Here is a 20,181-nt window from a genome sequence, read left to right on the forward strand (position 1 = left end):
TTGATTATTTTACAGCAGGTGATGACACAAGCGCATGCAAGATGTATTTTGCTGATTTTAAGGATAAAGTTTTTGTTAATAATTTGCTCATTTCAAATTAATTTGAAGGGAAATTTTCTTATAGACTTTGAAGGAATCTATGTTTTGGAGAGATTTTTACTAATTTTAATTAGGGTTTTAATAAATTCAAAATGAAATTAGATTTCGGCGTTTCACTATAATAGTTTCAGAATATGTTGATCACACAATAACAAATATTGCAACTTTTTAAAAATCAAAAATTGATCTTTATTAACATAACGATTCATCGTCATAAAGCGTTCCACCAATACAATTTTAACAAATTGTATTGTTATTTTTCATTGTTGAATAAAATCTAACCTAATTTTAGATATCGTTTAATCTTATTATTTTCCTATTATTATTAATTTTTATTCCCAAAGCTCTTTAGTTAGAGAAGTTACTTTTACATTTCTGTAGTCTAATTTCACAGAAGTTTAAACAAATTCACCAGTTTTAAACTATTTTAACTAATTAGATTCAAGATAAAAAGTCAAAAAGTTTTTTGACTTCTTATATGTCAACTTTTACTAAGCGATGCAATTTCCTGAACCAGTTCCAACTTGACATTTTCTTAAGGGATTTTAGATAATCGTATTTTGATTTTTCAATTTTTATTAAGCTCATAGCTTTCAATCTAACAAGGTAACATATGTGAAAAAAGTTGTAATCATATATTTTATGGTACTTAAAAGGATCAAAATTCGATTTTCCAGTCAAACTACCTGGTTACCAAGAACGAATTGTTATTATCACGTATTGATGAAAATCAATTTTAAATATAAATATAATTTAATTAAAGTTGAGTTATTTCTTATATTTGCAAAAGGTTTTTATGTTCAATTGAATATCAAATTAACAAATGAAATTCTTTAAAAACTGTACACAATGAAATGTTAAATTCAATTCTTCTCATCAGCATTAAAAATGAAAGTAAAACGAAATACTTATTTCCTCATATAAAATAAGCTAATAGAAATTAAACCGAAAATGTTACATTAAATTTACATTAGGCAAATCTTTAAAGAAATTGTTTATCACATAGTGTGAAATGGATGCTATAATACATTAAAACCTACACAAAAGAAATTTATGCTTACCTTCAAAGGTAAAATAAAATATCCGTGCTGGAATATTGGCACACTCATTCAGTATTTGAAAGTTCCGTTTTATATCAACATATTCGGGATCACAGTCACTTCTTTTTGGTATATGAAAAATTCAACTCCCTAACTTCCAGTTGAGAGCGTTCACCCACTTAATATAAAGCCAGAATAATTTCCCTACGGTAGAATTTTAAAAACCTACCTCCCTGGAGTACCTTTCCATTCTGCTGCATCGAGTCATTGCGAGCGAAATGTGCTTTACCTTCCAAGGGAAATATATATTACACATACATTTTCCGATTTTTTTTCCCATACCAACAGCACAAAGGATATTAAAAAAAGCAAGTCATGATTTAATACCTTTACCCGCCCTTGGGTCAGAATGGATAGGATAAAAGGTACCAATAGGTCGGCTTGCGCAAACCTGCAGTATGTTAGCAAGAAAAAAGGTCATACATCTAAGGAATGAATATCCCCGCTTCAGACCACCTTGATTTCCAAAAACACTTTCTTTTTTTCTTCATTTTGTCTATCTGTCTTTCTATGTCTGTGTCTGTTTTTTTTTCTGTATGTGTGAAACAAAGATAATTAAAAAACGATTTGAGGTCTACGAATGGAATTTGGTATACAGTCTTTACACCAAATCTGAAGATTTATATCAAACTTGAGCTAAACCCGTCCAAAAAAAGTCTGCCTGTCTGGTTGCTTGAATGCAAATTAACGTGATAACTAAAAAAACCATAAGAGCTATAGGGATAAAATTCGGTACTCAGAATTTAACACATATAGTGCAGACACCTATCAATTCTTGAGTCAAATCCGACAAAGGGGTGATCATCTGTCGGTCCATATTTTCAGAACATGTAAACTTGGTAACTCAAAAACGCACTATCTTAAATATATCAAATTTGGTATGGGATTTTGTGATGACTAGTGTAATTAGTCATATGTCGAATGTTGGTTTTAATTAGTTGAAAAAAGCGCCTAAAACAGAAAGAGAAAAAATATTTTCAGATACTGGTAACTGCGTGCCAATGATTGATTGTTAAAATAACTCATAAAGGATCACATGCTAGATTCAGAAAAAAAATGTGAGATTCACGTCAAAGACCAGTTGCATGTAAGGCGTTCTATGGGATCATACATTTATTGGAGATTATGGGAAAAAGCTCCTCAAATCAATTCCCAAAAGAGCACTCTCGCAGATTATATGTCACATCAAAGGGATCCGATGACTTAGAAAACAACAGAATGTGGTCATCTCTCCAAATCCATTCGTTTTGAAATTGCTTAATCTGACAATATTAATCCAACACAACTGATCATTCCGCATGTGTTATGCAGATGAGTTTTTTAAAGATGTGTCGCCTGATAAAGTTGTAAGTCGTTTACTAATGGCGCCGGACTTTTACTCTTTTTTCGTATATTGCATTTGAAATTTAACTTATATTGTAACATTGATATTCGATACTATGTCCAAAAGGAAATTTTTCCATTTAAAATATCCATACTGCTATGTGAGTTAAAATGTTTAAAATGGGTATATGAAAGGTAAACATTATTTTAGGATGCAATGGACTATCCTACACACACAAAATACTAAGAAACTTTAAATATATTTAGATGTAGTAAAGTCAATTTTTTTTCTTGCTTCTCCCATGGATTTTCATTTGCTGATTTTTCCTGATGAAAATCAAAACATGTAATAATTTTGCAATTTTAGTGTCCCAATTTTAGCTAGAAGAAGAGAGTTATTAAAAAACTGCTTGCATGGTATGACACAGAACAATAATGAAAGTTTCAACAACATCTTGTGGTCAATATTACCTAAAGAACATTTTGGGTAAACTTGTTTTTAGGAGCATATGTGGAAGCCATATTGTTTAATTCGGGCTATATAGGACTATTACCTATTTTTAAACATTTGGAAATTCCAATTATTCTTCTGACTTTAAAAATCTATATGGGAATCAATAATGAGCACATTAAGAAATCGGGACGTCAATCATTGTCCTGACTAAACTGACCAGAAGAAAACTGAAAGCTAAAAAAAAAATCAAAATTAGTTAAAAATGAAGAAATTTAAGAGGGTTTAACCTACAAATATGGTGAATTTCAAGAATAAAAAAAGGAGTAAAAAATTTTTTATGGAGCATTAAAATCTTTAAATGTGTTTTCTGAAAAACTGCGTTTTTCAATATTTTGCTTTACGCTAAACATCACCAAAACTCATCCTTTTTAGATATTGATTTGAAATTTTGAGAAAATGTTTAAATATATATTTTATCTGATTTATGAACTAAAATCTAATCTTCATCTTCATTTTTTTATTTTATTGCTTTTTTTGTGAAAAAAACATGTATTTTTTTTAAAAATGAGTTTTGATAGAAAGTTTTAAATAGTTCAAAAACTTTTCAAAATTTTGCAGATCTTTTTGTATTATAACACAGATAAGGGTGTTATTTATTTAGTGTATAAATATTATTGAAATATATTTATTAGAATTTTTAGTAGGAAGTTTACCGTAAGTATAATTTTTCACTAAAATTTGACTAAAAATTACCAATATTTCAAAAATTAATAATAATCTCATACAAATTACATTTAAATTTAAAATTTTATACCCATTTTAAATAAAAACATCTTTTTGTTTCCAACAATTTTTGCATATTACATTTTTTTAATTACTGTGCTGACATACACACTGTCAGAGAAAATGCTGTTGTGAGATTGCGTTTATTGAGATATTTCATCTAATTTTATACAAATTGGTAGTAGAAATTTTACTGAAGTAGTGAAAATTGCATATCAGATTTCACCTTCTAGTACTTTGTGTTTTTCTGTTCTTGTAGTCATAGAAAAATAGAAAAAATAAATTCAATAAAACCAGATTTCAAAAACATTCCTTTCTTAGTTCCTAAAATATAGTACTTTAAAAACTTTTAGCGTATAATTCCTTATTAGAAATAATGTGGAATTTCGTAATTTTTCTCATCTTATTACCATTTGCATGGAAAGGAAAATTTAATTAAATTAATTGATTAGCTGATAATTAAGCTCTAAAAGCAATGAAACAATACATTATTCACATGAACAAGGTAGTATACAAAATTTCAAAAATCTAGACAGTCAAGAAGTGTCTGAATACTCACCTACCTATTGTCTCTTATCTTTACAACCATGAAACAAGCCAAGTTAAATAAAATTATATAGTAATTCCTTTTGAATTCGGAGGAATCTGAAATGCAAAAATTTCTACCAATTTTGATGAATTTTCGATCAAATTTTTAATGAAGATTACAATAAATTCTCTGGTAAGTATAAGGGAAAGTAAAAATGAATTTAAATCTTTTATGTAGAATTATATCGAAAAAAAAATAATTTTTTGATAAAAAAATGCGTCATTAAATAATAAAAAATATAAAAGATTTATAATAATTATAAAAAATACGTCATTACAATTATTAGTTTAGAGAGAAAAAGATCTTAACCGAAACTAAACAGAATTGGTATATGCAAACGCTCTATCCTTTCTAATTCCAAACAAATTAATGTTTGCTCGAGTTAAAACAGACTGATTGAAAAAAAAAAAATTCTTTTGTAAGAGGAAATTTCCGTTAAGGAAATCAATAAAATTGCCGTGAAATTCCGTGCGCACCAGCGAGCATCTCAATCATCCATTCCATGATTGAGATGTTCTGAGATAATTACTTTAGAACTCGCGCAGGATGGGTAATCCATTTCTTGCTAGAACTGGAAACTTTGTGTAATCGCGCATTTTACCAAATAAAGCAAAGCTATTTTGTAAATTGTGCAGCTCAGCTGAAATGATCTGCAATATTTAAGTTATATATGTTGTGTGTAATAAGTTATGTCTGAGAAGGCTCGGTTAATTTTCTTTGCCTTGATCTACAAACGGCTTCTAAAAATGTAAATGAGATATTGCTCAAAAAAGGAATTTATAAAATGTCAGTTTTCTTAGATAGTTTTAACAGTTTCAGAATATAATGGACTGCTGATTTCAAAATTCATATTACTTTTAACGAATTTCCTCTAACTTTTGAAATATATATTCATAAAATTTGCGAATTCGTAATTAACACATGCTGTACGAGTAGGAAATGAGGACTTTTTTTTTCTAAAAAAACATGTTAAATTTAGAAGAAATAAAAAAAAAAAATGCTTTATTCAAAGTAGGCTCCGTCGCTTGTTTTATATTTTTCTCATCTTTCGGACAACTTGTGAATACCATGACAGTAAAAATCTTTCCCTTTTGCTGCGTAACCTTCATCGAGCTATTTTTTCACAACTTCATGAGAACCAAAGCGCTGCTCAGCAAGTGAGTGACCCATCGATGCAAACAAGTGATCATTGGAAGGAGCCAAGTCTGGTGAGTTAGCCGCGTGGGGTATGACTTCCCCAGCTGTGTGCTTCCAACGTGTCGAGGACCGGTTTTGCTGTATGTGATGGAGCATTTTCATAAAGAAAAATGACTTTGTGTAACCTCTTTCCGTATTCTGGCCTTTTTTGATGCACCGAAAGATTCAAATAGGTCAGCTGTTATTGGTAACGTTTAGTCTTAACTGAATCGCCAGGTTTAAACAGCTTATAATAGAGAACGCCCCTCTTGTCCCGCCATCACAGAGTATCGGCTTTCTGCCAAAGCGATTCAGTCTTGCGTTAGATGTGGATGGCGCGCCTGATTCTTTCCATAATTTTTTGCACTTGAGATTCTCAGAGTAAATCCACTTATCATCTCCTGTAACTATGCAATGCAAAAACGACTTCCTTTTGTACCAAGCGAGCAAAGTATCACTTGTGTTTTTACGCTTTTACATTTGCCTGTCGTTCAACTCATGTGGCACACAACTACCAGTTTTCTGAATTCTTCTGACTGTCACAGCCGATTGGAAACATCTTGTTGGCTAACATTGAATTGCTCGGCGAGTTGTTTTTGTGTTTGCAAATCATCTTCGTCATTCTTACAATTCCACAACTTCGGATTTTTTTTTCTTTTGGATCCGCGTTCCTAGTATGCAAAAAACAACGAAGTCACCACTTATAAAATGTCGAAACCATCGTTAACACGTATCTTGCGATGGAACCTGTTCACCATAAGCTTCTCGAAGAAATCGGTACGTTTCAGCAGTAGTTTTCTTCATATGAAACAAAAAATCGATGTTTTTTGTCATGAATTCCGACATACTGAATACAACAAAACAACACTATGCACATGCTTTCCCATTTTATCAATCGTGTGCGTCTAGCACTTGTTGATGACACAACAAAATGGCGCAGTGTCAAATCTTTATAGCACAAAATGCATTGGTGCGTCCAACTATTGTCTGAAATCCACATTTCATTTTTCCACATTTGGTAGATATTTTGTGTCTGCAGCCATTAAAACATAATAATGGTTTTAATTTTTATATTTTTATTTGCCTTTTTTATTTACATTATTATTTTATTCACATATTTAGTACCTTAATAGGAATGACACGAACAAATTCTTTCAGAAGAAAATTTGACATCTTAAAGGAAGGTGTAGAATTTTTAGAATTTAGACAAAAGAGAAAAAAAATCTCTCTGAAATCTGATGTTAAATAACTTCTGAAATTTGATTTAGTTTTTATGAGCTACTGGATATAGATGGGAAGATTTTAAGTTGAATTTTAAACTATGTGTTATCAATACAAGACTAAACTTTAACACAAAAACTCCAAAGGTAATTCTAAAAATTAAAAAAAAGGTCTTTTAAAAATCTTTTAAAATTTAAAAATTAATTTCTTAAAAATCCCCGGAATTTAAAAAAAAAACAAGTCATTGATAATCACAGTATTACCGGTTATAGTAAAGAATAAAGTGGAGTAATAATTTCTCACTAGCATATCATGGCGGGGGAAGGGGTAGAAAATTAGAAACCTGGCTTATTGCATTATAGAAATTTAACTGTTAAACTGAACACAAAAAATTCAGTGAAAATCCTATTAAAAAATTGTTGTGAGTCTCTTGACGGAGAAACTTCTAATGTGGATTTAGAAAATATTACAATGAAGAAATGTTTGAATACCATCTAGGAAAAGGAGGAACGATACAAAGCAGTTTTTTTTCTTATTTTACAAATCTCATTTGTGAGTTTGACATACTGCATTTTCGAAACAGTGCCCGAATGATAGGTAGCCTCAGAAGCCTGTGCCTCACATACTCAAGTTATTGTAGACATTGATAGACATTCATCCTCTATCTGAAGAATGACATATAAATGTATCTATCATTTTTCGGATACATGTTGCACAAAAGATAGAGATTTGCTCTTAAGGTATAAAGAATTTCTTGGATAAAAAAATCTATGATGTCAGAATTTCCTCACAAACCCGAAGACCCAAGCTCATTAAATGATTTCGCCTTTGGAAATTTAAAGAAAAATGATATTTTTTTAAGAAAACGTGCGTAAACTTCTCACATATTTCTACGGAATGGTTTTTCGAAAATTTTACATCAAATATTGGAAAAAGTCAATATCACTGGAAATGAAAAAGAAATTCTGCTCTTAGAAACACTGTATATGATTTATTACTACATCTCAAAGTATCTGAAGCTCTAACTTATCTAACAACAAATGGGCGGGCTGCTATGACTTCTGGAATCTCGTGCTTCTCGAAAAAAAGTTGAAAAGTTTTGATGTCTTTTCTATGAAAGGACTTATTATCTTTATAAAAAAACTAGTTTTAATTTTCTAAGATTAGATTTATATAATGCAAGGATTGTCAAATAATAAGAATGCATGAGCAAATATTATTTTATATTGATGAATTTTAATAGTATATTTGTGTAAAACCAATAAATAAATTCTTTTGCATGAAATTTTAACATTAAATCAAAAGCTGTTTAACTTTACTGACCTTCCTCTTTAAATTTCTACGAGGTGAATAAATATATGCATTTCATAAATCAGCATCGCGTTTGCTTGTAGTTATTTACTTTGTCAACTACCGTTGTAACTGACGTTTATACAAGGCTAAAAACATATTCTGGTTTGCGGGTCCTTTATGCATATCTTGAATTTCTTTTTGTATGCACCAAGCTGAGTTGAAGGGGGAGGTTTTCAGGAGTACGGATAAAGGGTGGGGAATTGTCGAGCAAATCTACTTTTTTATGGCACAGGAACGGAGCTGTACCATCCTGCACGCCAGCCTTTTCCCGCCTACTGAGATGGGATTCCAACTCGACCCCCAGCGTTTTAAATACCGTTTTCTCGACTTGTGTGCTTACTGCAGGTTATTGTTCCGATTTTATGATAAAGGGATTTGAATTTGAAATTTTTGTGCATGAATCATGTTTTTTCATAGAGCAGAGAAAAAGAGTTAGATTTCCTGGGCGTCATGAAGTTTGTAGTGTTCACTGACGCTTTAGCAATTTTTTTTTTCTCTTTTCCCCATACTTTGTGTTTTGGGAGCTCAGATATGGATATGGGGTGGTGCACTTTTTCTTTGCCGTCTTTTGAAGAGGGTGGTGTATTCCTTAGAAGACTGAAAATTCAAATCACAAGTAAAATTACTGGGAATGAGAATTGGCCAACTCATGTAAATTTTCAAAGCTACATTATATAGGCTCTGAATTCATTTTATAAAATGGTGAGGAAAAACATTGCTTTGTCTTATTCAACTTAAATTTCATGTTAAAATTTAATTTTATATTTTTAGTTTGGGCCATTTTCGGGATATATTTTGTAGAATTAGAGTAATTATTGTAAAATTATAAAGAAAAAGCCAATAAATGTTTGAGATAAACTATTACATTCTTATTTCTTCAGTTCCATGAATGTATATTATTTTTTTATTGTTTTACAACGAAATTGTGAACTTTTATGAATGAATGAATATATCTGAACGGAATTAAAACCAATAAAAATATAACAATAGTGGTTTATCTTCAGATTTATCAAATAAGAGAAATTTTAATGATACGAATCAATTACTTGATAGCAAGATATTATATTTGTATGCTGCAAAAAGTTAAGTAAATTTACATGAATTCCTTGCGTTATTAAAAAAGAATCAAACTGTTAATAAGCAAAGTAACGATTTCCTTCAGTTTGAAAAAAAAATATGAATCCAGCTGTTTATAACTTATTTCTTCACCCTTTCAGCGGTATTTCATAAATACTGATTTTTTTTTTCTCTTTTCTTACTAATAATATAAATAACCCCGAAAGGTAATTTTAAAATATTAATGCTTGGGAATGCTTACAAAAATAAAACCATTTTTACTACAGAACATGATGTTCGAAAAGTTAGGAAACACAAGTTTAATAGATGTCACGTAGAATGATGGATGCAATAATCGCAAGTCGGACCCGTATCAACTACAGCACTTACGAGTATTTGAAGCAAGTGTTTAAAATACTTCCGAAGCGATGCACACTTCACACACTGAAATACCTATTCAAGCAATTGTATTTTATGATATTTTAAATTCCCACTTTATTAAATATGTGCTGTAAATTTTATCTAGTATGTATACATTCACAGCTATGTATATGTATACATAGCTGTGTAAACATTTCACAGCTATGTATTATGTATACATTCACAGCTACAATTCACCGACAAGGAACACTTACCAGTAGCTTCCATTTTTTCTATTCAAACTTTTATGTTAGAAATTGATTTGTTTCTGTACGTATGATTTTTCCTTAAAATTTATAAACGATGCTTCGGGGCGCTATATGTAGACATATGAAACACGCAACTGTTTCGAGTGTGGAGTTTCATCTTGTCCACCTATTCCTCCTCAAAACTGCTTGATAACCCTTAACTGGAGACGTGCGGTCTGTGAGACTGCTAGCGATGAATTTTCCGTCACCCCTATTTTATTTCTAGCTCAATTGAATGGATTGACCCTGTAGCTTCCCGTTTTGTGACCTTCAATACACGTGCACTTTTTCAACCGATTTCAGCGGATGCTTTTTAAAATAATTCAGTTATTTCTTTAAGCGCGGTCTCTAAGACCGCACCACCCTGTTAGTGTCCCAGTGATAAACAAGGCTTAGCAGATGGAGCTAAAACTTGGGCCCCGAAATATCACCCAATTTACTGATACTATTATGAAGCAGTGCTCCAGACACTTTTAAATGAAGCAGAAAGTGATTTTAGTTATAAGGATAATTGGACAGAACAGTTTTTCGATGAAAGTTCGCATTCAACTGATTCTGATATGTATGTTCAAACATAATTAATTTTTCTAGTGATAATGTATTTCGAAAAATTTATAAAATATATTAATATATTAAGAGATATATATGCAGAATTTATAAGTTGAATTTTATACTAGTTCTTAACCTGTATATTTTAAAATGCCTTAGAAAACAGTGCTATGAAAGTCACACAAGCCGATTAAAAAAGGGCCAATTTTACCCACCCATTGTCATTTTTTTTAATTTTTCATATAATTGTTGAATTTTACTTTATATTGTCTTCTATATACCTTTATATACTGTAAAAATAAATATGATTTAAAAAGTAATATGTTTTTTCAAGAATATAATTTATTGTAACATGTAATTTGAGAAGAAAATGTATGTTCCAACGCATTTACTTTTTTCAATGACAATATATTTTGAAAAATTTCTAAAACATATCTATATATCAAGAAAAATATCTGCAAAATATATTGGGAGTTTTTCATACTAATACATTCATTAGAAAATTTAATTTGAGTGTAAATGAAATGCGGTCTCGTAGACCGCACCTCCCCAGTTAAGTCCCAAAATTTCACCTTCCCAGTTAAAGGTTAACATTTCATTATAGATGAACTATTCTCAAAAGATCCGCGTTGTGAATAATCCAAACAACGAACACTTCGAAAACAGATATTTATTTTCAAACAACGAGTATGCATACTTGGCATAAGCACGAGTATGCATACTTGGCATACTTGGCAAAGTGATCTACTAGAAACGTTATCGTATACTCTCTAATAAAAATGTTATCTCATCTTCCGTAAATATATATATATATATATATATATATATATATCAACCTAGGGTAAGGTAGAACATGCCTTCGTGGAAGCGGCGTACAATATTTACGAAATATTAACCGCTGGCGTGAATTTAACTTTTTCACTGAATCTGTCGTGCCATCCTTGGCGAGTTTTTTCTTCGGTGATTAATTCTTGGCATATCTAAAACTCGAATATCTGAATAGTGCCTGAAAGTCGAATTTGTGTTTCATACGCTATTTTCGAAACCGATTGGAACCAAAATTTCACATAAAGCTACATTTATAGTCACGAAATCACATACCAAATTCGATATATTTTAGTCACTGTGTTTTTCTGAGTATCGCGTTTACATGTTTCTGAAGATACAGACAGACCTTCAACTTCTTCTTGGAATTGGCCCAAAATCTTTGTGTACCGAATTTTGCATAATGAGTTAATTTTGTAGTTGACTCATTGTACGAACAGCCTGACAGACAAAATTTGTCTCAATAGATTTTACTCAAAATTTGGTGTAAAGACCGTATGCCAAGTTTCACCCACTCAGTGTGTTTTTGAGTTATCTTTGTCATAAATGGACATATATTTTCTAAAAAATGATTTTTTTTTTTAAATTCACAGAAGTCTAAGACGTGGAGATTCATCAAAATCTCCAATTCGGATCTTTTGATGATTGCCATATTTTTTATATAAAAAAACGAAAGTGTATGCGAAAAAGTAAAAAAGGTTTCTCTAATATTTGCCTAAACTGATATCACCTAGAAAATATTGGAGTTACCAATGTTCTCACATAGCCTTATTTCAAGTTCTTTGACATTTGCAAGCGAAAGTATTTAAGAAGATTTTACTTACATCTTTTCTTGATAGATAAGATATATCATTGATGCTTAATTTTCTTATTGATTCTTCAATTTTGTTAGTGCTTTATGTTTGATCACCGTCTTTATGAAACAGTATCTTGGCTGTAAAAAGTTTATGAAGCAAAAATCTAAGAAAATAATTTGTAACAGCTTTAAATACAGTTAGGAAATCTTTCATTTAAAGAATTCACCTGGAAAAAATATTTAATATTTTAATGTAAATAATGATTCAAATGTATAGTAAGAGCTTATTAAATTACATTTCAATGTAATAGAATATTTCTCAAAATTATTGTTTTCATTTGAATGAACACGTATTAAACATTATTTCCATTTCTTGACCAGAATATTATTATTTCCAATGTCGACGACTTTTTTAAAAAAAACTTTTCATTTTGCTAAACATATATATATTTTTTAAATTCTGGTATAAAACCGGAGAAACTGGTTTAAGTTTTAAATATAATAGTGGTTTCAATTCCAAAGTACATAGTTTGAAAACGCAAAATATAAAAGAAAATTGATAAGAATTACAAACAATTGCGCCGAGTAAAGTTTTCATATACAATTTTTTTTAATTATTATCTTTTTTAATACGTAAATAATTTTTTTAATCAGTTACATTTAATATTTAAATGGCTTCATAATTTTTTTCACATGTACAATCAATGAAATATTTGAAATGAGTGAATAAAACAATAGTTAAGAGAGTTTTGAATAGAATTTTTCATTACTTTTATTTTCAAATTCCCCGTCTTTCAAAGATTTGTATAAAAATGCGCAGAGGAGTTTTTTGTTTATTTCTTCATAATTTTAAGACAAGAAATATTCAAATAGAAACAACGAAACGAAACAAAAAATGAAATTTTTTTTCAAACGACCAAAAATTAAATTTGACTTTCTTCAGAATCTTGACTTTTCTACAAAACTAGGAATAAATATATATATTTCTGTCCATCTTTTTTTCAACGAAGAAGTCTTCTTCTTTTATGCTGGGGATTTTCTCTCGATTATGAGAGCGCTGATGCGGACCGAGAGACTCGAGTTTTCATTTTGAGATTCAAAATGCCTGGAATTGCAAAAATTCTCTCTTTTTTTCCTCCCATGTGTTTTTTCCTATCTGCTTCTGAAATTCAATATGTTTTTGCACCACCATGGGAGCTTGATTTCTGTTTTCAGTAGCTTATAGTGTTGTTGCCGCGTTCTATTTCTATCAATTATGGTCTGAAATTATAAAATTTCAATCGCCAATCTCTCATTACAAATCAATAAATACTCCCTTAGATGTTAAATAATATGTTATAATTGCTCATATCACGTTTTAATGGACCTTAGATTTCTTAGTATATTTGTATCTTTATACTGAAAATGAATGTTTTTAAGAGATAGCAGTAAGTTAAAGAGATTGCCCTAAGATATGCTGAATGCATTACACCACACTGTTCTAAATCATTTAATTTTTCTATAAAGTTTAAATTCGCACTCACTCCACAAAATTTGTATTACAAAGCAATTAATTGATAAATTTGCAGTAAGTTTACCGCACTCATCTGACTTAAAACCTCCAAACAATCAACTGTGCAATATTTATGGTACATGATTATCATATTTTTCTGTTTCTATTATGCATGAATCAGTTACTATCTTAATGCTGTTCACATTGTACCAAGCAATTAAAACAAAAAAATCAATGTTGCGTATTAGAAATTAATTTTACATATATATTTTTTTTTTCTAAAACAGATTTCGAGCACCATTTTAAATCTATAAATATTCTTCAAATACTGCAACTTTCTTGAAAGCTTCAGTTCATTCTTACAGAAGGGAAAAAGAAATGACTAGAAATGTTTGTCGGGGGTTCTCTTAATGCAATCCTCCCGTATCATGAGTTGAAGCATGTAGTTTCACTCATGGCCTGATGGATGAGTGTTGTAAAAAACGCAAATTCGACTATCTCTGCTCTTCTGTAATAGTACAAAATAAGCGCCCAATCTCTAGTCCCCCTTAAGAGGATAAGTTCTGATCCCATATAATCCTGGAGAGGATGTTTTCCTCCGATAAAATGTCCTCCCACGTGAATTCCCAACTGATTAGTTATTCATGGCCGATTTCACAATGGGATAACTTTAATCCCGGATAAGCCACGGGAATGCTTATGCGAATGACTGAACCCACCGATCACAAGGCCGGAAGGGAAGGTCTAAATTAATTCTTTAACGAGATTATAAACATTTTTTCCCTTGTAATGTTATACACATAAAAAAAAAATCATTTTAATGCGAAATGCATCTTATGTAGTTGTTCTGTAGTTTATTAAATAAACTAGCAAGTCATTAAGTCGTGACTATGTATTTTTTGAATCTGAATTTAATGATATATTTCGTTCCGTCCAAGAATGTACTTTGTTATGGGTATTACTCGAAAAGTTATTGAACTGACTAAGCTTCTTTGAATATGCAAATTTCCCAATAGATAACTTGTATTGTTTTAATGGAAACTAATGAATTTTAATGGTTCTAAATTTGTTATTTACACATCTTTAATCATTTTAATTCAAAAAGTCAAGTTAAAAGTTACTTAGTCGATTGAGTTAAGTTAAAATTTTAGGTTTTCTTTTGATAAAATAAGAAGATTTTGGGAATATAAGATGTTTGCAGAAGGGATAACTCAATTTTGAACAGTGGTCACATGCCCAGGCTCTCCTACAGCCAAATATACAAGTCACAAGAATTTAAAAATATCATTTTGTGATTTGGAAAGACATAACTAATTTATCCTGATGAAATGAAATCACAGGGTCCGGAATTCACTAGAATGTTTGAATTTGTGGGAGTGACCTCAAGTTTTGGTTGCGAATTTATGGCCCCATAATTTTAAATTCAGATCTCTGCTTTCAGACGGCTAAGGCTCAAAAAACAAACGGCAAGAGTAATCCAATAAAAAAATTATAATGTTCATCAACTCTTATGCCTAATTTCTTAAACAGAAATTAGCTTAAAAACTTTTCTATTTCAAAGATAAACAATTGTTTCACTTGATGATGTTGTTTTTATTAGTCATTAGTCATTGCATGACATTCTTGTTTCGATACATTTAATCAAAATAAATAAAATCTCGAAGCCAAAGGCTCAATTTTTTTGACATAATCTTAAAATGGAAAAAAAAATGAAACCGATTATGTTATATATTTAGTTGTGATTTTCTTGATGCAATATAAAGATTTTTTTATATATGTTTCTAACATAGAGAATAATTAAGTCCAGCAATAATTTTTTTGTTGGAAAGAGTATCAGACAATGGTTTATTTCATTTTATTTTTTACTTAAACATTATTTTTAATTAAAGTGTTTGATTTTGATTGGAAGACATATATTATTAATAAACATTAAAATAATCAAAATATTTTATACATGTCTCCCTTTACGAAGTTTTCATTTCGTGAAAAGACCAATCAGATCATTCATTGTAATAAATAAAAAAAGAAAATCCCTACTCTGACTCCGTTTGCTCTAAATGTGCAGGAGCAATATTATTGAAAATATTTTTTCCTTGTAAAAATTGATTTAAAAAATAATCATTCAAAAATAAAACAATTTTATTTATATTGTAATATATACCAGTACAATACCAGTCGGTGTGCCCATTGTGAACTGAGAAAAAAAGTTATTTAAAACGTTCAAATAACTATATACTAAATTAGGCCGTATAGTATTTTATTAAATATTTTTATGCTGCTGTGTTTACGATTTAACAGAATTTTTCATAAAATGAACCGTTTTTTATCATGAATTTGAAGTTCAAACATTTGTTGTATTTGTTGGCTAGATTAAGTGAATGGTGACAAAAATTCCTTTATCTTGTACTTGGTTTTAAATGTCAAGGATATGACATTTTTTTAATAAATATTCAACAAAGAATACGCTATCTATAAAAAAAAAATTAGCTTCTTAGATGAACCAATTAGTAAACTAAACGAAAAACAATAATCTTATCCAATCCAAAAAATAATTTTTGATTTATTGAATGGATCCATATAATATTAAATTTATACTGAATATAATTTATTTATTAAATATATCTATTGCATAGATATATTTATATCTATTATATATCCCAATTATATCTATTATATATCTATTAAATATAAAAAAAAAACTTTTTATAAAATTTTTAAATACCCTGTGATTTATGAAAATAAAAAGCAATAATTATGCTCAATTCGTAAAGATAAATATATTGAAGATGTGTTGAATGCAATAATTATCTATTTCCCCATGGCACTTCTTGCTACATGCATTTAACAAAATTTTGCTGCCGAATCATTTTACAAGAAATTATTCATCATTTTTAGATTTAAAAAAAAAAAAAGTCTGTTTTCTCAATAAAATCTGATATTTCCATTTATATATTTCTTTTCGCGTTTTTATGTTCTTTATATACTGATCTTCATCTCATTTATATATCTTGAAAATTGTACTCCCTACATTCCATCCCTGTCAAACCATCCATCACTTTGAGTACAACCCCTCCACTTGAACACGCTTTTTTTTATCTATAATTTTCTATTCCCATCTTCATTATTTATTTTATATTTTTATTACATTTTCTGGAAGAGCCCAGGAAATAAAAAAAATATATAAAAAGAAAGTTATTCCAAACGTCAGGCGGATGAAATTTTAAATCGAGTCGGGAATTTCCGTACACCTCCAGAGACCTATTAGTAGTGCAAAAATGCGTAATACAAAATGAAATGTGGCAACCAATTTTAATGAAGTCTCATTCAGGGGCGTTGATTTCGTTACGGGAATCGCTCCGATTTCATAAGGGGGGCACAAAAGTAGGGGGAGGAACCGCCAAAATCGATTTAGGTAGGTGAGCCTAATGCATTGGGAGAGATAAAAAAAAAGGAAGAGGGAGACTGGAGAAGTTTGTACAGGAGATTTTCGGGCTTGAGGAAGGAGAGGAAGTTATCCCGGGATGTTAAAAAACCAAATATCATCCCTTATACCTGCTCAAACTCAGGTATAAGTAGGAGGGATATTTAAATAATCCTTTAACATCTGACTTCTACTCTAAGTTGAAGCTTTTTTGGGATGTTTTTCAGGGCTCTAAATTTCATTTGGGATGAATATTTTTACATTGTGAACTGAATTTCCGTTTATTTAATAATGGTGATTGTAGAGAGAAATGATATCATCAAGTAACTATGAGTTAAATTAAGGATAAAGGAAAGTTTGAGCCGCTTGGATATTAAGAGATTGGCAGATTACAATTCAAAATTGTTGACAATTTATTTTTTTTAATAATTATATAGAGTTATGCATCAATCCTGTATATGTAAATAAAGATATTACACTTTATTTGGTAATTGAATGAAAACCTTTTTTTTAGAAATGATTTAGTAACGCCTTTTAGTAACAAGCAAGCAAAAGCGCATTGAAAAATGGATTTAAATAGTCTAATTTATTAGTTTGGATATTTAAGTTCATATTCCGTAGAGAATAATTAATGTTTTATTTTGAATTTTTTCAGTTTTAATTTCATATTTTGAATCTTATGATCTGATTTATTATCAGATCTGTGCATAAAATTTACTGCTTCCTGTAAATATATTTTCAGTAATTATCCTAATATATCCTTATAATTTATTTGAAATAAAAAAAAATAGAAATATCTTCAACAGAATATATCTGATCAGAAATATCTTCATCAGATATTTATTATCCGAGTAGATATCTAGACCGAAATTTAAAGGATTCTGCAAAATGTACAATTTATACCACATTGCATAAATTACAATGAAATGAGGTACGAAGCAGGAATTAGCAGTTTATTAAGGATAGTTAAATATCTATTGAGAATATTTATTTAAAAATTTGTAATTTTTCTTTATTTTTCAGAAATAATTGTGAGATTAAAATTCTAAATAATTATTTAATAAATTTTTACAGTATTTGAAGCTTTTGTAACAATAAAAAAAATGCAAAGAAGCAAACAGGTAAAGTTTTAATAAAATGTACTTTATAATGCGAAATAAGATTCTTTTGAGTCTAAAGGTATATTTAAGATGAACGTTTTTATTATTTTTAAGCAACAGAAATTAAAATAATGTTGAGGACTTAATATACTTCGATTATTTTTTTTCAATTGATCATTAGAAAATAATAAAAAGTAGGTTAAAAGGTGAACATTAGATACCAAAAGTAATTTGCTGCCAGTTAGAAAATTTATTTCCTTAAATTAAATACCCAAAAAGTATTAATGAAAAATACTCAGTATTTTTTAATTGTTTAAATATCTTTTATTTCAAACGCATTCGTTAATTAAGAAGTCAATTAAGGACATCGAAAAATAATTGAATAGGGACAAAAAAATGGCTTAATTTATTTTACGTCTTATAATAGATTTGTAGGAGTATTATATTAAAGGAATAAGAGAAAAATATTTCCCCAATGAATTCCTAAGTTTTTAGGAGTCAAAAGAAGAAAAAAAATCTATCAGGCCTTTCTAGATATACTTAAAAACATAAAGGCAGATTTTTTTACCCGAGTTTTGCCAATTTCAATTAATATATTTCTTCATATGAACGCGAGGTATTTAATGTATGGAATGATCTTTTAATATAAAGAATGCTGTTGTATTTACAGAATTTTCTATTTTTTATTTCTTGGTAAGTCGGGGAGAGCTGATTTTTTTTTCTTTCAACTGCATCAATCCATTTGAAATCTAATTAAAGGAAGTGCTTTTTTTTCTTTCTTGCCTTTCATGTTTACCACAATTCCTGCGAGGATAGCAAAAAGCATAGAAGATGAAAACAAAGAATCGTTGAAGAAAAAGAAATCCGCTACTTCCGAGTAGCCCTGGTCTTACTTGAAACTCGTCGTTTAAAGTAATTTCTTTTGTTCGATTCCCCATTGAAATCCAAATGGAGAATAAATAAATAAGCACATGTGCAATCTGCAGATGCAAAACTAAACACTACATTTCCTAATTTAAATATTTGAGCAAACAATCATCTCTCGCATTTTTTAAAACTTACTTGACCTTCTTGAAATAATACAAAGATTTAGAAACCTTCTACTTGTTATTCAAATAAACTACATACTCAATATTAAATAACGTTTTGTTGCGTTTGGCCGCTTAAAGTAATTTCCTTTGTTTGTGTTCCCATTGAAATCCAAATAGAATACGCAGAACTTCATGAGTGTTCAGCCGATGAAATTCTAAATATATTCTATGCATTTAATATTTGGATAAACTATTGCCACTGGAATATTTTTTCAGCAAATTTTATTTAATCGATTTTCGTCTAAATAACATTACGCACAAAGGATTCATAGTTGTATACAGACAAAAAGTTCACCGGCCAGATTAAAAGCGATCATATCAGAATTACTAATTTTACTTTTATAATACCAGTACGTAGAGGCTCTCTAGTCCTTATTTAAGTTAACTACATAATAATAGTTTAATAGTGGTTCCTAGTTTTTCATTCCTCAATGAATTACCGGTCTCATCTAATATGAAAATTTGAAACATAATTTAGGAGTTGAGACTTTACGAGTTCTTCTAATGCTTCATGGTTTATGGCTTGATCTCCCCCAAACTTTCTTGCAGACTCTCTTATAACGGTGCTATCTCTGCAAAATCCTTCACAAATGTACGATACTTACGGAATATTAACCTTTGTAATTGAATTTAGAATTTTTTACAGTATAGTGTGGTAGTCGAAGACATTTTTGTCAATTAATCTCTGGCATGCTATTAATAACACCCGAAAATCGAATTTGTGTTTTAGATGCGTTTTTCCTAACCGATTAAAACAAAACTTTGATGCAAAATAAACTTGTCGTCACAAAATACTATAAAAAGTCTGATATACTGCATTTTTGAATTATCGCATATACATACTTCTGAAATCACAGACCGACAGACGGCCAACCCTATGTTAGATTTGCCTCAAAATTTCATGTGTGTTTATACTGTAGATGCTAAATTTGAGAACCGAAATTCCTCCCTCTAGTTGTATTAACTTACATTCGAACAGCCGATAGATTTCCTCTAAACGGATTTGGCTCAAAATTTAATAAAAATCAACAAATTTGGTATAAAGACAATGTACCAAGTTTCATCCATCTGGACCAAAGTTATCT

This window comes from Argiope bruennichi, chromosome 1 (assembly GCF_947563725.1).
Source record: "Argiope bruennichi chromosome 1, qqArgBrue1.1, whole genome shotgun sequence".
NCBI lineage: Eukaryota > Metazoa > Arthropoda > Arachnida > Araneae > Araneidae > Argiope > Argiope bruennichi.